Raw genomic sequence first — 20,177 nt, 5'->3', positions numbered from 1 at the left:
TAGGACAAAACAATGTAACCCAAATGTGAAGGTGTGAGTGCACAATGAATATGCAAAGCTGTAAACTAAGTGATAATTTTTGCCTTGATTGTGTGAGCTAACTACTAAGGTCATAATTAGGGTGCATTTCTTATAGTACCAACAAGCATCTTAATCAACCTCTATAGCATTAACTCCAATTACAATTAGTAAACTATGAGGATTCTGTTTTAAATTGCAATGAGTCAGTAAATTCCAGATGGCATTTTGGGAGTAAATGTTAACAAAACCTTATCATTTTCCTGAGCGGTCCTTTAGGACATGGGTGGGGGCTGCATTGAGGCCGAAGCAATAATGGGAGGCTGAAGAGTTATTCGATTTCACAAGTGGTATTTGTACTCTGATGTGAAACACACAGTTATCCTTAAGAACTGTTAATGATTATTTTATAGATGAATTTTAGCTTTATAGCTTTAAAGAAAGACATTTTGTTTAGCTGAACAAACTAATAGACTAATAAACTCAAAATAAAATCTGATAAACAGGATCCTTTGAAACTCTCATCATTAAATTACAATATTTGCATAAATTTGAACAAAGATGGATGGCTTTAAATGACTGTCAGTAATTAAGAGACCGAAACAAACAAAAAAAACTAATAAAACATTATATACAAAGACAGGGACATTAGCATATTCTATCCGTATCTCCATTGCAGTGACATGAAGACAAATATTCCTGATTACACCTGAAGCAATAATGTAACTGAGGCAATAAATCATTTAAAGAAAACTAAGGGGGCTTCTTTTTAAACACATTGATTTAGGTATTAAGCCTGTCACTGAAATATAAATATAAAAGGAAATCAAATTTGTTGTGATGATATATTATTCAAAGATTTGTCTCTCCTTCCTGGAAAAATTTAATCAGTAGGTGGACATATGACTGTATCCCAGATGTATTTGTTAGAAAAGATTGTCAGATCATTATCAGAAAACTTCTTTCAAATGTCCGTTAGTATAGATATATATCATTGGCAGGGCACATCACAAGGTCTAAAATCAAGACAAAAGTAGTTTACCTTGAGTGTTGCATTCTTTATTTCTTTCTTTCCCCCCCCTTAAAGAAGGTTTAGAAAATACTTTTCCAATTAATGTAACTCTGAAGTCTTATCTTCAAAATGTATAACAAAGTTCACATTACAGAAGAAAATTCAAGTACAGAGAGGCAAAGGAAGGAAGGGCAGAGTCATGCTGTAACAATATGAGATGCTCTACTTGTTTTTATTTATTTTTTAATTTGGAGTATAGTTGATTAACAATGATGTGTTAGTTTCATGTATACAACAAAGAGATTCAGTTATACAAAATATACATATATCCATTTTTTTTCAGATTATTTTCCCATTTAGGTTATTACAGAATATTGAGCAGAGATCCCTGTTCTATACAATAGGTCCTTGCGGGTTATCTATATTAAATATAGCACTGTGTACCTGCCCATCCCAAATTCCCCATTTATTCACCATTCACCCCAGTAAGTAACCATAACTTCATTCTCTAAGTTTGTGAATCTGTTTCTATTTTGTAAATAAGTGCATTTGTATAACTTTGTTTAGATTTCTCATATGCTGTGCTGTGCTTGGTTGTGTCTGACTCTCTGCAACCCCATAAACTGTATCTTGCCAGGCTCCTCTATCCATGGGGATTCTCCAGGCAAGTACACTGGACTGGGTGCCATTTCCTCCTCCAGAGGATCTTCCCAACCCAGGGACTGAACCCAGCCCTCCCACATTGCAGGTGGATTCTTTACCATCTGAGCCACCAGGGAAGCCCAGATTCCTCATATAAGTGATATCATATCATATATTTGTCTTTTTTCTGTCATTTCATACTGAATGACTTACTTCATTCAGTATGATAATCTCCACGCCCACGCATGTTGCTGCAAATGACATTATTTAATTCTTTTTAATGCTGAGTAATATTTCATTGTGTGTGTGTGTATATATATACACACACACACACACACATATATATATATATACACACATCAATCACATCTTCTTTACCCATTCATCTGTCAATGGATATTTAGGTTGCTTCCATGTCTTAGCTATAGTAAACAGCACTGCAAAGAATGTAGGGGGCATGAATCCTTTTGAACCATGTTTTTCTCTGGATATATGCCCAGGAGTGGGATTGTTGGATCATGTGGTAGCTCTATTTTAGTTTCTTAAGGAATCTCCATACTGTTCTCCATAATAACTGTACCAACTTACATGCCTATCAGCAGTGTAGGAGGGTTCTCTTTTCTCCATACACTCCCTAGCATTTATTGTTTGTAGATCTTTTTTATTATGGCCATTCTGACTGATGTGAGGTGATACCTCATTGTAGTTTTGACTTGCATATCTCTAATAATTTGTGACTCTGAGCATCTTTTCCTGTGCCTTTTGGCCACCTGTATGTCTTCTTTGGAGAAATGTCCATTTAGGTCTTTTGATTGATTTTTTTTTTTTTAATTGAGCTGTAAGAGTTTGTAAATTTTGGAGATTAATCCCTTGTCTGTTGTATTGTTTGCAAACATTTCCTCCCATTCTGTGGGTTGTCTTTTCATTTTGTTTATGCTTTCCTTTGCTGTGCAGAAGCTTTTGAGTTTAATTATGTCCCATTTGTTTATTTTTATTTCCATTACTCTGGGAGATGGATTGAAAAAGGTATTGCTGAGATTTATGTCAAACATTCTGCCTATGTTTTCCTCTAAGTGCCACATAGTATCTGGTCTTACAATAAAGGTCTCTAATCCATTTTGAGTTTATTTTTTGGTAGGATGTTAAAGAATGTTCCAAAGACAGTATCTTCAATAAATGGTGCTGTGAAAACTGGACAGCTACATGCAAAATATGATACTAGAACATTGTAATGTTTTTTTAAAACTCCATCACAAAGAGTGAAGAAGGCCCTTTATCCAGTAAGCCCCTGAATCCTATGCTTTATTGATATACAAAACAGAGTGGTCCTGTAGACCAATGATGACTATTGATTTGAACCCCAAGAAGTTCAACTTATTAAGAATTGATAGTTTTATCAAAATCTTGTTTTAACTTTTGAAACTATTTGACTCATGCTGTAATGTTATCTTTAGAGTGTTTTCGGATTTTTTAGTTGAAATTATCATGTTCCCTACTGCCATAATTGAATTTTTCCACTGAATTAATGCATAATCTCTTTTACAGTTCAGTGCCTAATTTTAAAGGCATCTTACTCCAGTACTCTTGCCTGGAAAATCCCATGGATGGAGGAGCCTGGTGGGCTGCAGTCTATGGGGTCGCTAAGAGTCAGACACGACTGAGCAACTTCCCTTTCATTTTTCACTTTCATGCATTGGAGAAGGAAATGGCAACCCACTCCAGTGTTCTTGCCTGGAGAATCCCAGGGACGGGGGAGCCTGGTGGGCTGCCGTCTATGGGGTCGCACAGAGTTGGACACGACTGAAGCGACTTAGCAACAGCAGCAGTAGTATAGTGTTGAACTGAATTAGTCATTAGATTACCAGAATCTACAGAATCTATATGAAAACTTATGGCCCCACATCCGCTGATGAAAATGTCTGGGTAATCCATTTAATCACCAAATAATGAAATTTTGGTTGCCTACTCTGTGAAGTGCGATTAATTTATCTTAAATTTCTAGTTTTTGTTTATCTACTGAGCAGTTTTTGGAGGAATAATTATGAACCTATAGACAGTCTCAGATTCTTTGAACAAATTTAGGAAAAAGAAAATAAAGATCTGTGGTCCCTTAGAGACAGTGGATTATTTCAGCATTACCACTATTTGCATAAAGCAATGTCTCTTTTATTATATGAAAAGGAAAAATATATCTTAAATTTAAAAAACATTGCTAGTCCTTAACTCTTATAAAAGACCATAGTAACTAGTGCATTCGGAGAAGGTAATGGCACCCCTCTCCAGTACTCTTGCCTGGAAAATCCCATGGATGGAGGAGCCTGGTGGGCTGCAGTCCATGGGGTCGCTAGGAGTCGGACACGACTGAGTGACTTCACTTTCACTTTTCACTTGCATGCATTGGAGAAGGAAATGGCAACCCACTCCAGTGTTCTTGCTTGGAGAAGCCCAGGGACGGGGGAGCCTGGTGGGCTGCCGTCTATGGGGTCGTGCAGAGTCGGACACGACTGAAGCGACTTAGCAGCAGCAGCAGCAACCAGTGTATTATTTTTTCTTTCCATTTCCTCTTTTCTTTTGGAGACAATTCTACTGTAATTCTTCAACTTCTCCCTATCTCAACATACACAGCTGTAGAAATCATGTGACCCAGAAATGACCAGAGGATTCCATTTTCCTTATATCAGTGATTCATAAAAAGAAATGAACATATTTAAAAATCATGTTCAATCAGTGTTTTTCTTTGGGATTACTCATATGGACCCCCAAGTAAATATCCTTTCTTATTCTGTAAGGATGCTAACTGGGGAATATAGGATTTCTCTGTACAATACTACTAAAGAAGGCTAACTAGAGTAGTCTAGGGTGATACCAAAATGCAATGGGAAGCAGATAAAACAAAAGATAAGAGACTGATGGAAAGAATCCTGCTGTTTCTGAGTCCCAACTCTAGTGTCTAGATTCCTCATCTATGTAGACCATCCTTGGATGTGAACTAGCCACAGTGTGCTTCCTAGTAGTATAGGCCAATCAGTCTCCTTTGTTTCAGTGATTTATTTTTCCCCTATAACTGAAAAAATAGTCCTGGCTTGCACTTCTTTAATGTTGCTGAATAGACTTGTCAGGGGAAGCACACTGACTGAAACCAGCTACCGTGGCCAGGCACTGTAGTAACCATTTGCATGAGTTGCTTTATGACAGGAGGTCCTGGTAAGAAACCTGGAACTAATAAGCCACCACCAACCGAAAGAGTTCAGGAAAGGTCAAAAGGAGATGCCACATGTCCAACCACCTCCTAGAATCCTTCTCTCTGGCATCCATCTTGGCTGAAGAAGGCTTGCACCACCGGGAAGGACTGAGTCAGATGATTGGCTAAAGACAACCCAGAAACTAATCCCATCACCATAAAACTCAAGACTACAAGCCACGTGGCAGAGCTGTTCTCCTGGGTTCCCTTACCCTACTTCTCTCCACCTGGATGCCCTTTCCCAATAAAATCTCTTGCTTTGTCAGTAGATGTGTCTCCTCAGACAATTCATTTCCCAGTGTTAGACAAGAGCCCAGTTTCAGGCCCTTGGAAGGGGGTCCCCTTTCCTGCAACTGGTTTGTGTGCTATAACACTCTTATTAAAATTACATTTATTGAGCATCTACTATATGCCAAGCACTAGCCTCACAAAAACTAAAGCCACAATCCTTATATTTAGGAAGTTCTCATTCTGTGAGAAACTTACGACACATAAAACATTAACTGTAATAAAAACTTCTGTGTTCTACTAAAATATATACAGTATGCTCTCTGAACATAGAGAATTGCTTTGCATTTTTAGTCTGTAAATGAGAGTTAGAAACTGTACAGAAAAAATGTCTACAGAGAGTCATAGACACATCTATAGAGGAGGTCATATACACATATGTTGTCGCCATCATCATCATCATCAAAGAATCTCATTGTAAATGCCACGAGGGTGGAAGTGACCTTCAAAGCATTTGAATTTCACACTTAAAGTCATTTCAAAGCTCTAAACTACCTATTCAGTCTAAAGTTTATTTTGCGCAAACTGTCACTTCAGTTCCTCCTTATCTAAAACTTCTCAAAGTGGAAAAATGCTTTTATATTTTGATATTTTGTCTTATGTTGATAGCTAATATATATATATATATATATATATATATATATATATATATATATATATATATTCCACATTCCCTCCATGGAAAAGACTGGTGATAAATACTGTCTGTCTGTGATTGCACATCTTTCCCAAACCATATGAGACACATTCTTATTATCCTAATCTCAAAAGTGAGGATTCTGATACAAAGTTGATTCAGCACCCCATTGAAAGTTGTATCGATAGTAAAGTGTAGAGCCGGGTCTTGTCAGATTCACCAGTGACCCTGTATGGATCAGCTTGATGGGTCCAAGCAATCACATGGTTCTGACAGGAGGGATGCGGAGGGGCTTAGGGTCAGAGAAGGAACTGGAATGTTGGAACAGGGTTTGGAGTAATGAGGGGTGTAAGCTAAGGGATGTGGGAGGTCATTAGAAGCTGAAAAAAGACAGTACCAGATTCTCCCCTGGAGAATTCAGAAGGAGCCTCGTCTGACAGACAATTTGATTTTAGTCCAGTGAAACAAATTTGAACTTCTGATGCGCAGAACTATAAAAAATAATTTTGTGTTGTTTTAAGCCACTCAGTTTGAGGTAATGTATTACCATGACAATAGGTAACGAATACAGCTTCACATGTTTTCCCAGCAAGGGAACTAAAACAATATTTACATGGCATCTGCCTCTGCATCTGCGAGGTGTTCTTTTAGAATCTTTAGCTGAGGCAACTAACTAAAATATGCACATATTAAAGGAATGTAGAAGACAAAGCCAAGTGTTCATAGTCAGGAATCATTAAAAATTAAATCTGAAACAAAAGACTTTACACTTGATGTGTGTATGTATGTATGGTCTGTTGTGTCTGACTCCTTGCAACCCTGTGGACTGTAGTCTTCCAGGCTCCTCTGTCCATGAGATTTCCCAGGCAAGAATAATGGAGTGGGTTGCCATTTCCTCCTCCAGGGGATCTTCCCAACCCTGGGAAGATCAAACCCACATCTCATGCGTTGTGAGTGGATTCTTTACCTGCTGAGCCCTTGGTGATACTTGATACTCTGTTTAATAAGTTATGTCCAGGTAGCTAGGGGACAACTTTTGGAAAACAGTGACCTATCTGGCTCTGCAGTATCTATTTCAAAGTCTCCCTTGGTGTTTCAATCATTACAAAGGATCTTGGGAACATTTGAAATGAAAGAAACATTGAGATTCACATTTCTATCATGAAATCATATCATCAGAGTTCATAAATAGTTTAAATATTTAAAATACAACATTGCCTCTGCCTTACCCAATGATCTAGAGTTACTTTAATGAATTTGATGCTCTTAACGAAAAGCTAAAGATGGCAGTCGATCAATGTTAACTTTAACTCTTAAAGAATAGAGGCTGTCAGTCTAAATAGAAGTGGGAGCTCCTATTTTCCATAGCTCTCTGCCCTTGGGCATGTCATTCTTCCAAAAAGGGGGCTGTGCTTTGCACCCGTCCATTGAAGGGAGGCATTGGACTACGTGAGTAAGTCACAAAAATAACATGTTATTCAAGACGGCTGGGTACAGAAAAGCCCGTCAGCTCTTACTTAAGCTACTTTTCAAAAATTGGAAGCAAACACAATCACACACACCATGGGGTCACTCCCCACAGGGATGATTTGGGAAGTTAGAGGAAGGGAGGCTGAAAAACCAGGCCTCACAAGTTTATTACAGGCAGCTGCAATTTTAACTGAGGCCCGGGCCTCTCGGACTCAATTTTTTTTTTTTTTTGTTGAGGTTAAGTCCGGCCAAGTCTATTCAGGTCTGTTTTCCCAGAGTTTAAGCCAAAGTGATGAAAACTGCCTTTGAACTTGAAGGCTCTGTGGTAAGAGAACAAATTAAAAGACATCTGAAGACAGGAAAGAGGAAAACTGACTTTTTTCTTCAATTGACTGTTCAGAAAAACCAGTAATTAGATTTGTTATTTTAAAATCTGACTTAATTTCTTTTATCTGAAAATTTCAAAGGGCTTTCAAAAGCTCACAAATCACTATTAATCCCATAACACAAAAATGATCTATGTCATTTTAATGGTATGCTATGTTGTAATAAAATCACAAGTTTTGATCGTTCTTCTGACATTTCAGTTTCTTTTCCCCTTTTTTAATAAGTTAATCTGGAGAGAAAAACCAACTTAGTGTCAGTGATTGAACAGTAATTTTAATGCATACACACATCACATGCAGATTTTCATAGAGTTAAATTTATTTTTTTAATTGCCACAAAAAGCAGAGGATAGTCTAGAGTAAATAGTAAAAACTTATATTCTGTTTATACTGACTATCCCACCAGCACTTTGATCCTAAACACATAAAATGCACAGGGATTCCTCTCTCTGTATATTTTTCTCTCATAATCTTCTTGTTACCATTCATGGTACAGGGAAATAGACTAGAAAAAATTTCAGAAATCACCTACTCCTATCAGCTCCTCCTTTTACATATGTGAAAATTGATCCACAAAATTAAAGCAACTTGAATGGGTTAGTACAATAACTAGAATTCATGCTGAGCTTCTGCTGTTGTCTCTTGTTTCAAAATTTCTTCAAAAAATAATTATGTGGCTTAGGAATATATAATGAATGAGGTGAGTGGGTTTTTGTGTTTGTTTTTATTTTGCTTCTGTCACCCAGCATCCATTTTCCTTCAAAAAAAAAAAGAGAAAACTTAGTCACCACAATTTACTTTGTAAAAAATGACTCCCACTGTCAGCCCAGGCACACCCAGTAGGGCTTAAGGGTGGGGCATGTGGCCCAAGTCTGAACAACTGGAGTAGGCTGTTGCCCTCGCCAGAGTGTAGATTCAGGATGGGGCATGTGATCCAGAGTGGGCATGAGGAATCTTCTTCTGGGTCTGCCCAGTGGGCAGGAAGCAGCTGCTCTTACCCACTTCGATTGGCCCTAGCAGGATATAAGGCAAGCATTGTTAGAAATCACCTAGCACCATGGAAAGCCAGAAAATAAAGCCATTAGGGTAGAAGCCAAAGCTGAGAGATTAAATGGATTTCTGATGACATATTAAATTAAGTGCCACCTGAAGCCCAGAATTACCACCTGGGCTTCAGTTATGTGCACCAATAAATTGTTGTTGGGAAGCCATGTGGAGCTGGGTTTTAGGCCACTTGAGTCTTATCTAAGAGTACTAGATAAAATACAGGTGGTCTCATTAAATTTGAATTTCAGAAAACAGCAAATAACTTTTCATTATAATTATGTCCCATGCAATATTTAGGAAATCAGACAACTTTAATCCTAACTCCTGGAGCAAGCTATTTCTAGACATGGAGCAAGGCCAGAGAAGAAAGGAAAGACATCTGCGACCACAGCACAAAGACAAATAACTGCAAGGCGAGGTAGTGTACACTTCTCTTTAGAGGAATAGGAGTTAAGAGAAGGCAAGGTATTTATCAGGCTGATGTTCCAAATGCTTTCTTTCCCATCCTATCTCTCTGTTGGTTTCAAGCCAAGGTCCTGGAATTCAGCCATTAAAGAAGGAGGCACTAAGTTATTTTAAATAGGACTTTTCTCGGAGTTCAGTTTCACTCACTCTGTTTCACCAGTCACTCACAGAGGATTGCCTGTGCCTCAGATATGCAAGGCATTGTTGGAGAAAGTGGGTAAGAAGATCTCAAAACTTCCATTTCAAAGGTCTTAATCTGTCCGAAGGAACAGACAGAGGTGGAAATATGATAACATTGGTACAGAGAGAATAAGAAGGTCAATTTTGCAGGAGATTGCATTTGAACTGGACTTTGGTGGAGAGGTATTATGTATTGAGGAAAGGGGGTACTGCTCATCTGGAAAAGAAAAATGCCCTCTTAACAATTCCTATCTTCTTCCTTCTCCTTCTGTTCCCCCCCCAACCCACCCCCCGCCCCACGCTTTCCTTCTGCTTTTCTAATAATAATGAGGTTGTTTAGCAAACTAGCACTGTCAAGGGCAAAGCTAAACACTAGGGAGGAGTCTAGTGGGCTCAAGTGGTTCTGGCTTGGTTAGGGCTCATGAATAATCCTGCAGCCCTCAAATCCATAGAATTTAAGAGCTGGAAAAGGCCTTTACAAAATCCTGATTGTATAGGTGAGAGAACACATGGGAAATCAGAAAACTGATGACAGTTGTGGATCTGGGACTATCACTAGAACTCAGTGAGGTTGACTCTCAAATCAGGCTTGTCCTGCCTTACATGAGGGCATTTAACCAGTAGGTTCTGTGCTCCAGTAAGAGTGCCTCTCAAAGATTACCAAGTGAAGATATATACCTGAGCTTTATTTTCTAACAACTTAGAATGATCTCATTTAGAGCTTTAAAAAATCAGGAAAAGCATGGACTTTCTCTTTAAGGAATAAAGATGTGTGAGGACTGGCCCATTTTACAAATCTCCTATGCCCGTGCTCAAAGGGAAACCCAAGGGGCTCCCCAAACACATCCACTTCTCTTTTTCTGGGGCAGACCTATTAAGGTGTCACTGTTCAAAAAACTCGGCAGCAAGTGAACTTGCCTGTATTGAATATGGGTCTGCTGAACTTGAGACAAACCATTTGCCCATTTCAGATGTGAGGGTAGCAAGAAAAGTAATCATTTTAAGTTTCTTAAAACTAGACTAATGTACTTAAGAAAGGTTGGCAGCAGAGTAGTGAGGCACACAGCATCCTGCCTGCTTTTACTTATGGCAATAAGATGCACACTGTAAAACCAGGTTACCAGTGAAAATGAGTCTGATGTGCTAATTCATAGCTCATTCTCTATACTTATGTCATGGGTTCGTTATATAATTTAGCAAGATTCTGGGGCCTTTCTCTAGGGAGGGCAAGTTCCAGAACATAAAGGTGCTAGACAGGCATGAGGATAGTCCTTTGATGAAGGGAGATTTTAGGTCTTTGTTTTTCAGAAGCTCATGCTATATATACCTCCAGCCTCTGATACCTTAATAATGAAAGAATGGTGCAGATTTTTACTGTCCTAAAGTATACACTTCCACATGCATGGAAAGGATCCTGTAGCATGTCATGGATGAAAAGGCAAGAAATGACCTATTAATTTAAAATGAGGCATTAAAGGGTCTTTGATGTAATTCATCTTTTAAAAAGCATATACTTTATCCTCCAGGTTACAGTGGAAAACTTTTTAACTGCTCTGGAATGCAGAATGAGGAGGAAAAAAAGATTCGTCGTCGTCATGTTCACTGGCTAGATGAATTCTCTGGGTTTACTTCAGTTTCCCCAAATCTGAAGGCTACATTTTTTAAGAAAGCAGAGTTATTCAAAAAAGATAGTTTTCTCATGGTTGCAAATTCATATTTCTTCAATGGAAGCACATGTGGTTATTTCTTCCCTGAAAAGTAAATGAATCACAGCAAATTCTCATCTACTGCTCTGTCTCTTCTTATTACCATAGTCATGAATATGATATGGTCATATCAAACAGGAATATCTCATCATGGAATTCTGTTCATAGAGAAAACCAAAGCAGTAAATGGCTAATAGGCCTTGTCAATCCTCCAGCGCCTCCTGGTAGGTGGGCTGACTACCTTCTTATGCTGGTTTCCTAACAAAGCTCGTTGAGACAGAAACAAAACTCTCTTCCTCTTCTTTTACTGCTGTTTCTAAAAGTTTTTAGCCCTGCAATGGAACCTTCATAATGAAATGCACACATAGTCCCACCTGCCAGTCTCTCCCCTGCATCCACTTGTGCAGGGTTCTCTTTAGTTTCAGATAAAACACAACCAGGCTCAGATCTTAGAGCTACTCTTCTACTCATTCTGTGGATCCCCTTAGCTCTCCAGGAAGTACCTATTCTCTCTTACATCATCATTTCCCCTCTTCACTAGATTATTAGTATATGAGCATTCTATAACATATCCTAGGGCTTCTGTGGTGGATTAGGTGGTAAAGAATCTGCCTGCAATGTAGGAGACCCAGGTTCGATCCCTGGGTCAGGAAGATCCCCTGGAGACAAGAATGGAGACCCACCTCAGTATTTTTGCCTGGAGAATTCCATGGGCAGAGGTGCCTGGTGGGCTACAATCCATGGGGTCGCAGAGAGTCAGACATGACTAAGCAACTAATGCTTTCACTTTTCATAACAAATCCTACTTTTAATAAAGCCTTCCTTAGGCCCCTCATTGATTTTAGGGGTTTCCTGTGCCCCTTTGAAATGAAACCCTTTGCTTCAATATCCATTGTTACTCATTCATGAATCCATAGGCCCATTCCAATCAGAATTTAGTCTGTACCACTCCATTGCTATGGTTATGCACAAAACCCCTTTGTGAAATCCAGTCGTCTTTTCTAGTTCTCACCTTGATGGATCAGCAGCATTTGACACAATTGGTGATTTTCTCCTCCTCGAAACATTTTCTTGCCTTGGCTTCAGTAAGATGTTCTTGACTCTGCCTCCAGGCTGTTCCTTCTCAGGCTCCATTTTTAAACAGTTTATTGATCTTTAGACACTGGAAGGCCCCAGGGTTCTGTCCTCCAATCTGTCATTGTCTATGTACATTCCACCAGAATTATGTTGGCTCTGCATTTACGATATACCCAGGAGCTGACTATGACTCAGGATTTTCACTGTCGTCACTCTAGTCCATATCCTTGTCTTCTCACCTCTGTACAACTGAAGTGTTGTTCTAAGAAGTCACCAAGCTGCCACTTTCTTAAGAATGCCACCGCCTTCTTAATGGTCCAACTCTTACATCTGTACATGATTACTGGGAAAACCATAGCTTTGAGTATATGGATCTTTGTTGGTAAAATGATGTCTTTGATTTTTAATATGCTATGGAGGTTTGTCATAGATTTCCTTGCAAGGAGCAAGTGTCTTTTAATTTCATAGCTGCAGTCACCATCTTCAGAGATTTTGGAGCCCAAGAAAATAAAGTCTGTCACTTTTTCTGCTTCTATTTGCCATGAAATGATGGGACCAGATAACTCAGATATCACCCAATAAATTTATACCTCTTGCCCCATCACTCTCTATTCCCTTCAACCTTCTTTATTTTTTTTAAAGTACTTACTATAACAAAAAATTGTTTATTACTGTTTTCTGCCTCCATAGAGATTATAAGCTCCTTAATTACAGGAATTTGTTTATTCTCTTCTGTTCCCACAGAGTCTAGAACAGTGCTTGTCACCTAGCAGCTACTTAGTAAATATCTCTGGTTGAATGACTCTGTATCCCTGCTGTATAATATCATTTGTATCTGTCTCACTTCCTAACCCAAAATACTTGTGAATCTCATTCAGATTTTGAGTAATTATTTTATTTCCAAATATCCTAATCTCAAACACAATTGAACAAATAAATGTTGGTTTACATACATGCACACATATATAAAATATAAACAATTTTCTAGTGATCAAACCAATATCTAATATGAAAGGTTTTACAGATATATTTTTAAAATGTTAAAGCAATTTCTAGCTATTGTGTATGGACCAAACAATAAATGAATTATACACATTGTTTGAAGGGAAAACATTTTTAGATTTAGTGTAAAACATTAGATCAGTATGTATGGTAATTGCAGTTGATTTATCAAACATCAGAACTCACTGGTAACTAAACTATGAAATAATTTTTAAGGTATCAAATTTTTGGTATAATTTCATAAATAAAAATAGAAACTTCTGATATTATATCCTCTAAACTAGAACTTTTTAATGAAACACCAGTATTTATTTCTTTTCTAATACTGGAGCCCAATGTCTTAGGCAAGGAAGTGCTTGGGGTGGTGGGGTAAAGCAGTTTCTGAAGCTGCACAAACACAAATTCAGATCTTTACTTTGCCACCTTCTAGCTCAGCAACTTCTTTCTTTTCTGTGCTTCAAGAGAATTAAAATGAAATAATGTATGTAAATCACTATGCATCATGTATAACACATGAAAAGAGCCAGTAAATGTCAGTCACTATCTTTATTATTCTAATTACTCTCAGTCCAAGTATTAGCTGTAAATGTGTAAACTGCTTATAGTTTGTTGTTTCAGCCCCAGATCCTATCACCTAATTATCAGGGAAGTCGCAGACCATCACAGCTACTGCCTGTCCTCTTTTAAGTCTTAAAGATAGAAAGCCTTGCTCTCTATGCAAAAGTCAACATTTCTCAACCTCTCTTGCAGGTAAGTGGCTGAGGAGATGAAAACTTAGAGAACTTTGTGAAGATACTTTATTTGGTTAGAAAAACTTCCATAAAAGGGCACACTGAGACCTTCTTTTGCCTTTTCCTCCTAATCCAAGGTACTGAATATGTAAATATTATCATTGACAAAATAGACAAAAATGTTTTTGTAGTTATGCTAAATGTTCCTGGCTTTTTTCCACTGAGTTGATGTTTGTACTAATAGTAGAAAGTCAGAGGTGGGTAAAACAACTAATGTTTTAGCTGTGGCGTCAAGCATTTTAGTAGCCACTGTGTTCTCCATCACACACTGGCAGAGAACTAATAGGCCAGTTTCGGTTTATAATGTACTGAATGAGCGATAAGTACACTTATTAAATCTCAACTCTTGAGCACACGTCTGTTCAATCTCTGGGTTAGGAAGATCCTGTGAAGAGGAAATGGCAACCCACTCCAGTGTTCTTGCCTGGAAAATTCCATGCACAGAGGAGCCTGGTGGGCTATATAGTCCATAGTATCGGACATGACTGTGTAGACACACACACACTGTACTTCTGTTGCCTACCTAAGCATATTTATCACAAGAAATGGTACTTGTATAATTGAACTGTGAGCTCAATTAGTCACCTTTTTACAAGGGCCAGTGTTTTTACTTGAGAGAACAACTGAGAAACTATCATTATTCTTGGGAATGATCAGTGGGCCTACTCCTTCAGGAAACAACTGACTGTATTTGAAGTTAATGATAAAATCTGAATTTTCAAGCAGAAATTAGAATTTCAGAAAACTCCAATCTTCCATCCTGAGCTTGGAAGTTCTGCAATACTTCTATCTTTTCTGATGAGATTGGTGGTAATATTAATGAATGTGATTTTTATATTGTATAATAAATGTGACAACTTTTGAAAAATGAGCATAACTCTTGTGATCCAGTATTTTCCAAATGACCAATGCATGATGTTACAATACCATGCATGAGTAAAAGATCCATGGTTCATGGTGCATCTAGTAGATTTTTAGAGTGACTGCAATTCTACACAGTTGTGACACATCTCTCCTCTCATGTACTCTTTGTTCACTGCTTTCCAACAAGGCTGAACTCTTTTTTTTTTTTTCATTAACATGTCTCTGGGCTCTGCTCATGGTACATCCTCTGTCTGGAGAACAGAGTTACATAGCAGATCTTAACTTTATTTAGTTGTTCAGTTGCTGAGTCATGTCTGACTCTTTGCATCCCCATGGACTGCAGAACCAGGCTTCCCTCTCCTTTCCCATCTTTCAGAGTTTGCTCAAACTTATGTCCATGTGACTTAGTGATGCCATCCAACCATCTTATCCTCTGTCATAACCTTCTCCTGCCCTCAATCTTTCCCATTATCAGGGTCTTTTCCAGTGACTCAGCTCTTCGCATCAAGTAGCTATTGGAGCTTTAGCATCAGTCCTTCCAATGAACATTCAGGGTTGATTCCCTTTAGGGTTGACTGGCTTGATCATCCAAGGGACTCTCAAGAATCTTCTCCAACACCACAGTTCAAAAGCATCAATTCTTTGGCACTCAGCCTTATTTATGGTCCAGTTTGCACATCTGTACATGACTACTGGAAAAACCATAGCTTTGACTATTCAGAATTTTTTCAGAAAAGTGATGTCTCTGCTTTTTAATATTCTGTTTAGATTTGTCATAGTTTTTCTTCCAAGGATCAAGCATATTTTAATTTTATGACTGCAGTCACCATCCACAGTAATTTTGGAGCTCAAGAAAATAAAGCCTGCCACTGTTTCCATTTTTTCCCCATTTATTTGACATGAAATGATGGGACCAGATGCCATGATCTAAGTTTTTTGAATGTTGAGTTTTAAGCCAGCTTTTTCACTCTTCTCTTTCACCTTTATCAAGAGGCTCCTTAGTTTCTCTTCCTTCTTTGCCATTAGGTGGTATCATCTACATGCCTGAGGTTATTGACATTTCTCCTGGCAATCTTGATTTCAGCTTGTGATTCATCCAGCCCGGCATTTTGCATGACGTGTCCTGCATGTAAGTTAAATAAGGAGGGTGACAGTATACAGCCTTAACACACTCCTTTCCCAACTTTGAAACCATCCTTTGTTCCATGTCCAGTTCTAACTGTGGCTTCTTGACCTGATACATGTTTCCTAGAAGACAGGTAAGGTTGTTTGGTATTCTCAACTCTTTTAAAATTTTCCACATCTTTTTGTGATCCACACAGTCAAAGGCTTTAGTGTAGTCAGTGAAGCAGAAGTTTTTCTGGAATTCCCTTGGTTTTTCTATGATCCAATGGGTGTTGGCAATTTGATCTCTGGTTCCTCTCCCTTATCTAAATCCAGCTTGTACATAGGAAGTACTTGTTTTACATACTGTTGAAGTCTAGCTTGAAGGAATTTGAGCATTGCCTTGCTAGCATGTGAAATAAGCACAATTATACAGTAGTTTTAACATTTTTGGCATTGCCCTTCTTTGGTATTGGAATGAGAACTGATCTTTTCCAGTCCTGTGGCCACTGGTAAGTTTTTCAAATTTTGCTGGCCTTTTGAGTGGAGCACTTTAACAGCAGCATCTTTTAGAATTTGAAATAGCTCAGCTGGAACTTTATTTCAGATCTTTCCACAATTGCCCCTTTTTATAAAGAAACCATCTATAATAGCCCTATTCAAATCAGCTTCCCTCCCCTATGTTCAGATTTCCTCACTGTAATAGTTAATAACTACTAGCCACTCCCTAACAAATTAACCAAGTGTTTCCAGTCTTGTCCAAGGGAATGCAAGCTCTAAGGAGCAGCAAACTTGTCTTTTTCACTAATGTTAGCCAGAGACTTGAACAATAACAATGTCTAGGGTAAATTATGTACTCAATAACTGTTGGTTAAATGAATGGATCAATGAGTGAATAAACATTTTAAAGTTTTTTATTCTCAGGGTCAGAAGAGTAAATACCTGGAATAGACTCTCATAGATTTTTGGTGACAAAGCTAGAATTTATATCAGCTTAATGCCAGAATTGAAGGTCTTAAATAGTACCATTTTCTACATTTTGAGTTCTCTAAATTTACAAGTACTTATCTCTCCATTTCCCTTGCAGCCATTTATTTTAGACAATATAATACAACTTAATTTAAAAATACCATATTTTTTGGTTAGGAAGTTTTTCCTCTTTCAAGTAATTTAATTAAGGAGAGAAAGAGTAAGATGTATAGTCAGTTATAAGAAGACTTTCAGACTATACATACATAGGCCATCCAGAATGTTGGAATAAAGCTATTTAATAGATGAAAACTTGCAAAACTGATCAATATTCACAGGGAAAAAAAACAACACAATCTCCCTGGGATATGATTTTGGTTTTCTATGGATAATTTACAGAATTTTAAAATACTCAAAACACAGAGACACAGAAACTTCATAGAATCAAAAAACAAAACAAAATAAGACAACATCTTTAGACATCAAAGATATCCAGTAATTGTTTTGATCCATTTCAAAATCTTTTGCAATTTTTAATAACAGATTTTTCATTAAAGGGCAATGAGTGTCTTTCAGACCTAATAACAACATGTTAGGATGTGCCTTGTATACTAATATGATAGTGTAAAACTATTGCCGTTCAGAGACTTCCCAAATCCTTTGTCTTGATTTCTGTCTTCCCTATCCAGATAGAATTGAGTGCTGATCTGCTCAGGTTTGGGGAAATAGCTTGTTTTGCTAACCATGAGAATGTGTGAAGAGACCAAGTGCAAGAATGGTATTTGGATTGACTTACTTTATAAAGCATCTGGAAGAGAGCAGAGAGGAGGAGAAACTGGCAGAGTATACGCTGAGGATTTTTGAGGAGGGCTTCAGGAGGAGACTTTGGGTATAGCTCTCATGATGTGCAGGTTTGTAGTTCTCATCTCTCTCATGGAAAGAGATGTTTAAAGGTATCTGGAAGAGATGTTTTGCTGTGTTCATTGCAACATAATTGTTTGGGTGCAATTGTTTCAATTCATTTGTTTCCATACAATATAATTTAATCCTTTAAATCCTTTTTTGAGAAATGTTATGAAAGCCAAATTACTTTGCTATTCTATTTTGCACCTGGAATTATTATATTTTATTTTATATGTAACAAACAAGATATGGATCTTTGCATAAGGAAACTCAGTCTAATTATTGCTATAGGAATTTGCTAACCAAATTTAATTTTTGGAGTTTGGTCATATAAAGTGTTGATATGAGCTATATTTCTTTTCACTTTTTCACTTACAGGTATTGCTTTAAGTAAGGATTAGTTTACAGCCCACAAACATGCCAAATTTGCTTCTTTCTTCTCTGATTTTAGAGTTGCACTGCCCAATATGGTAGTCATTTGTCCTATACTACTATTTACCACCTTAAATATGGTTATTGAAATTGAGAAGCTTAATTTTTATGTTACTTCACTTAAACTTTAAAATGGATACTAAATTTAGTTCTTGGAAAACTTTTAAGTATTTTTACAATAATGTGTATGTGGATCTACTTTTTTAACCTATATATTTTATGAATTCCATATACAGATCAGGTATTTCTGATGAAAATTTAGCATATGAATAACAGACATATAAAAGACACAGGATTTTGGAAAACTTAGTACAAAAATAATGTAAAATATCTTTTTTATATTGATTACAAGTTGATAAAATATTGAATAATGATTAAAGTCTTTTAATCTAATATTGATTGGTTCATTCAACAAATATTTAATGAGTATTTGCTATGAACAGACATTGTTATAGAAAGAGATGTGGCAAAGATAGTCATAGGAAAAATGAGACTCGAATTTGTCATAAGAGGGTTTAAAGGACAGAACAGAGGAAGGAGGAATAGTCTCAGTAAAACCCTGAAGGCAGCAATAAAAGTCACAAGCACCGGAGGAGTGAGAAGACCAACCTGGTTGAACTGGAATATATTTTTCAGGAGTGAAAGAAAAGGTAATGAAGCACACTTTTAAATGTGGTTGATGTGACTCCTTTTATTGGAGTACATTAAATACACTATGTGTGTTACTCGCTCAGTCATGTCCAACTCTCTGCAACCCCATGGAATGTAGCCCTCCAGGCTCCTCTGTTCATAAAGTTCTTCAGGCAACCATACTGGAGTGGGTTGCCATTTCCTTCTCCAGGGGATCTTCCCAAGTCAGGGATTGAACTGGGTCTCCTGCATTGCAGGCAGATGCTTTACCATCTGAGTTTCTGGGGAAGCCCAAAATACACTAAATATACTATAGCACGTTCAACAAGCCAGGAAACATGAAGAAAATAGTACATTTACTATACTTTGTTCAGATTAACAATGGAACTTATTTCTTTACATTTACAGGTATTTTACCTAAAAAGGTATGCTGGAGATTGAAGAGAATTATATTGAACGTATTCCTGGTAGTGGTTTTAAAAGAGGTCTGCAAATTCTTTGACAGTTCTCCCTTCCAAAGGCAATACTTAATTCCTTTCCCTGGGAATGTAGGTTGGACTTAATGATTCCTTTCTAACCACAGAATGTAGAAATGACTTGCTATGTGACTTGCAAAGTCATCAAAAGGATACAGCTTCTGCCTATCTCTCTTTTGCATCCATCTCTCTGAGGGAAGCTGGCTTTCATGTTGTAAAGACACACAAGTTGCTCCATGGAGAAGTCACATGGAGAGGAACTGGGCCCTGCTGATCAAAGCCAGTACTACCTTACCAGCCACATAAGTAAACTATCTTCAAAGTGGGTCATCTATTCATAGTTAAGCCTTTAGGTGACAGAAGCCTGAACCAACATTTTGACCACAACCTCATGAAATATTGAACCAGAATCATTCAGCCAAGCTGCTTTCAAATTCTTGACACCCAGGAAACTGAATTATAATTAATGTTGACAATTATAAACCAATAAGTTGTGTGCAGGAGAAGGGGGTGACAGAGAATGAGATGGTTGAATGGCATCATCAACTCAATGGACATGAGTTTGGGCAAACTCCAAGAGATGATGAGGGCAGGGAAGCCTGGCATGCTGCAGTCCATAGGGTCTGAAAGAGTCAGACACAACTGAGTGCCTGAACAACAAAGTTTTGTGGTACTTACTTAAGTAGCACTAAATAACCAAAGAAAGCATACTGTTTATAAATAGATTCTGTGTTTTCTGACCTTTCAGATACTCTGTAGGTATGTGCAATAGGGAATGTCACGATGATGGTGTCATCTTGGCTGTACCAGTTTGGTAACATTGACAAAAAGATTAGA

The 20,177-nt window shown here is 37.7% G+C and overlaps 1 protein-coding gene and 1 long non-coding RNA gene across 24 annotated transcripts in view; one reads left to right on the top strand and one right to left on the bottom strand.

The window, feature by feature from the left end:
• The window catches only part of KCNIP4 (potassium voltage-gated channel interacting protein 4), a 1,317,771-nt gene that overhangs the window by 681,094 nt on the left and 616,500 nt on the right, over positions 1-20,177 (bottom strand). The window lies entirely within an intron of this gene.
• LOC147370906 (uncharacterized) overlaps positions 1-20,177 on the top strand; it is an 89,455-nt gene that overhangs the window by 32,086 nt on the left and 37,192 nt on the right. For 2 of the 22 annotated variants that reach the window (XR_015165577.1, XR_015165565.1), the window contains exons 4-7: positions 9,039-9,159; positions 13,922-14,039; positions 15,853-15,955; positions 17,589-18,884. The exons of 3 other annotated variants lie outside the window; for them this stretch is intronic. This is a non-coding gene — a long non-coding RNA (uncharacterized LOC147370906). 17 more of the 22 variants (XR_015165590.1, XR_015165566.1, XR_015165573.1 and 14 more) reach the window with 16 other exon arrangements.

This window comes from Bos grunniens, chromosome 6 (assembly GCF_055505025.1).
Source record: "Bos grunniens cultivar Pamir isolate PY7600 chromosome 6, Bosgru_T2T1.0, whole genome shotgun sequence".
Classification (NCBI taxonomy): Eukaryota; Metazoa; Chordata; class Mammalia; order Artiodactyla; family Bovidae; genus Bos; species Bos grunniens.
Note: the sequence above shows the minus strand (reverse complement) of the source record. Positions and strands in the feature narration are given on the sequence as shown.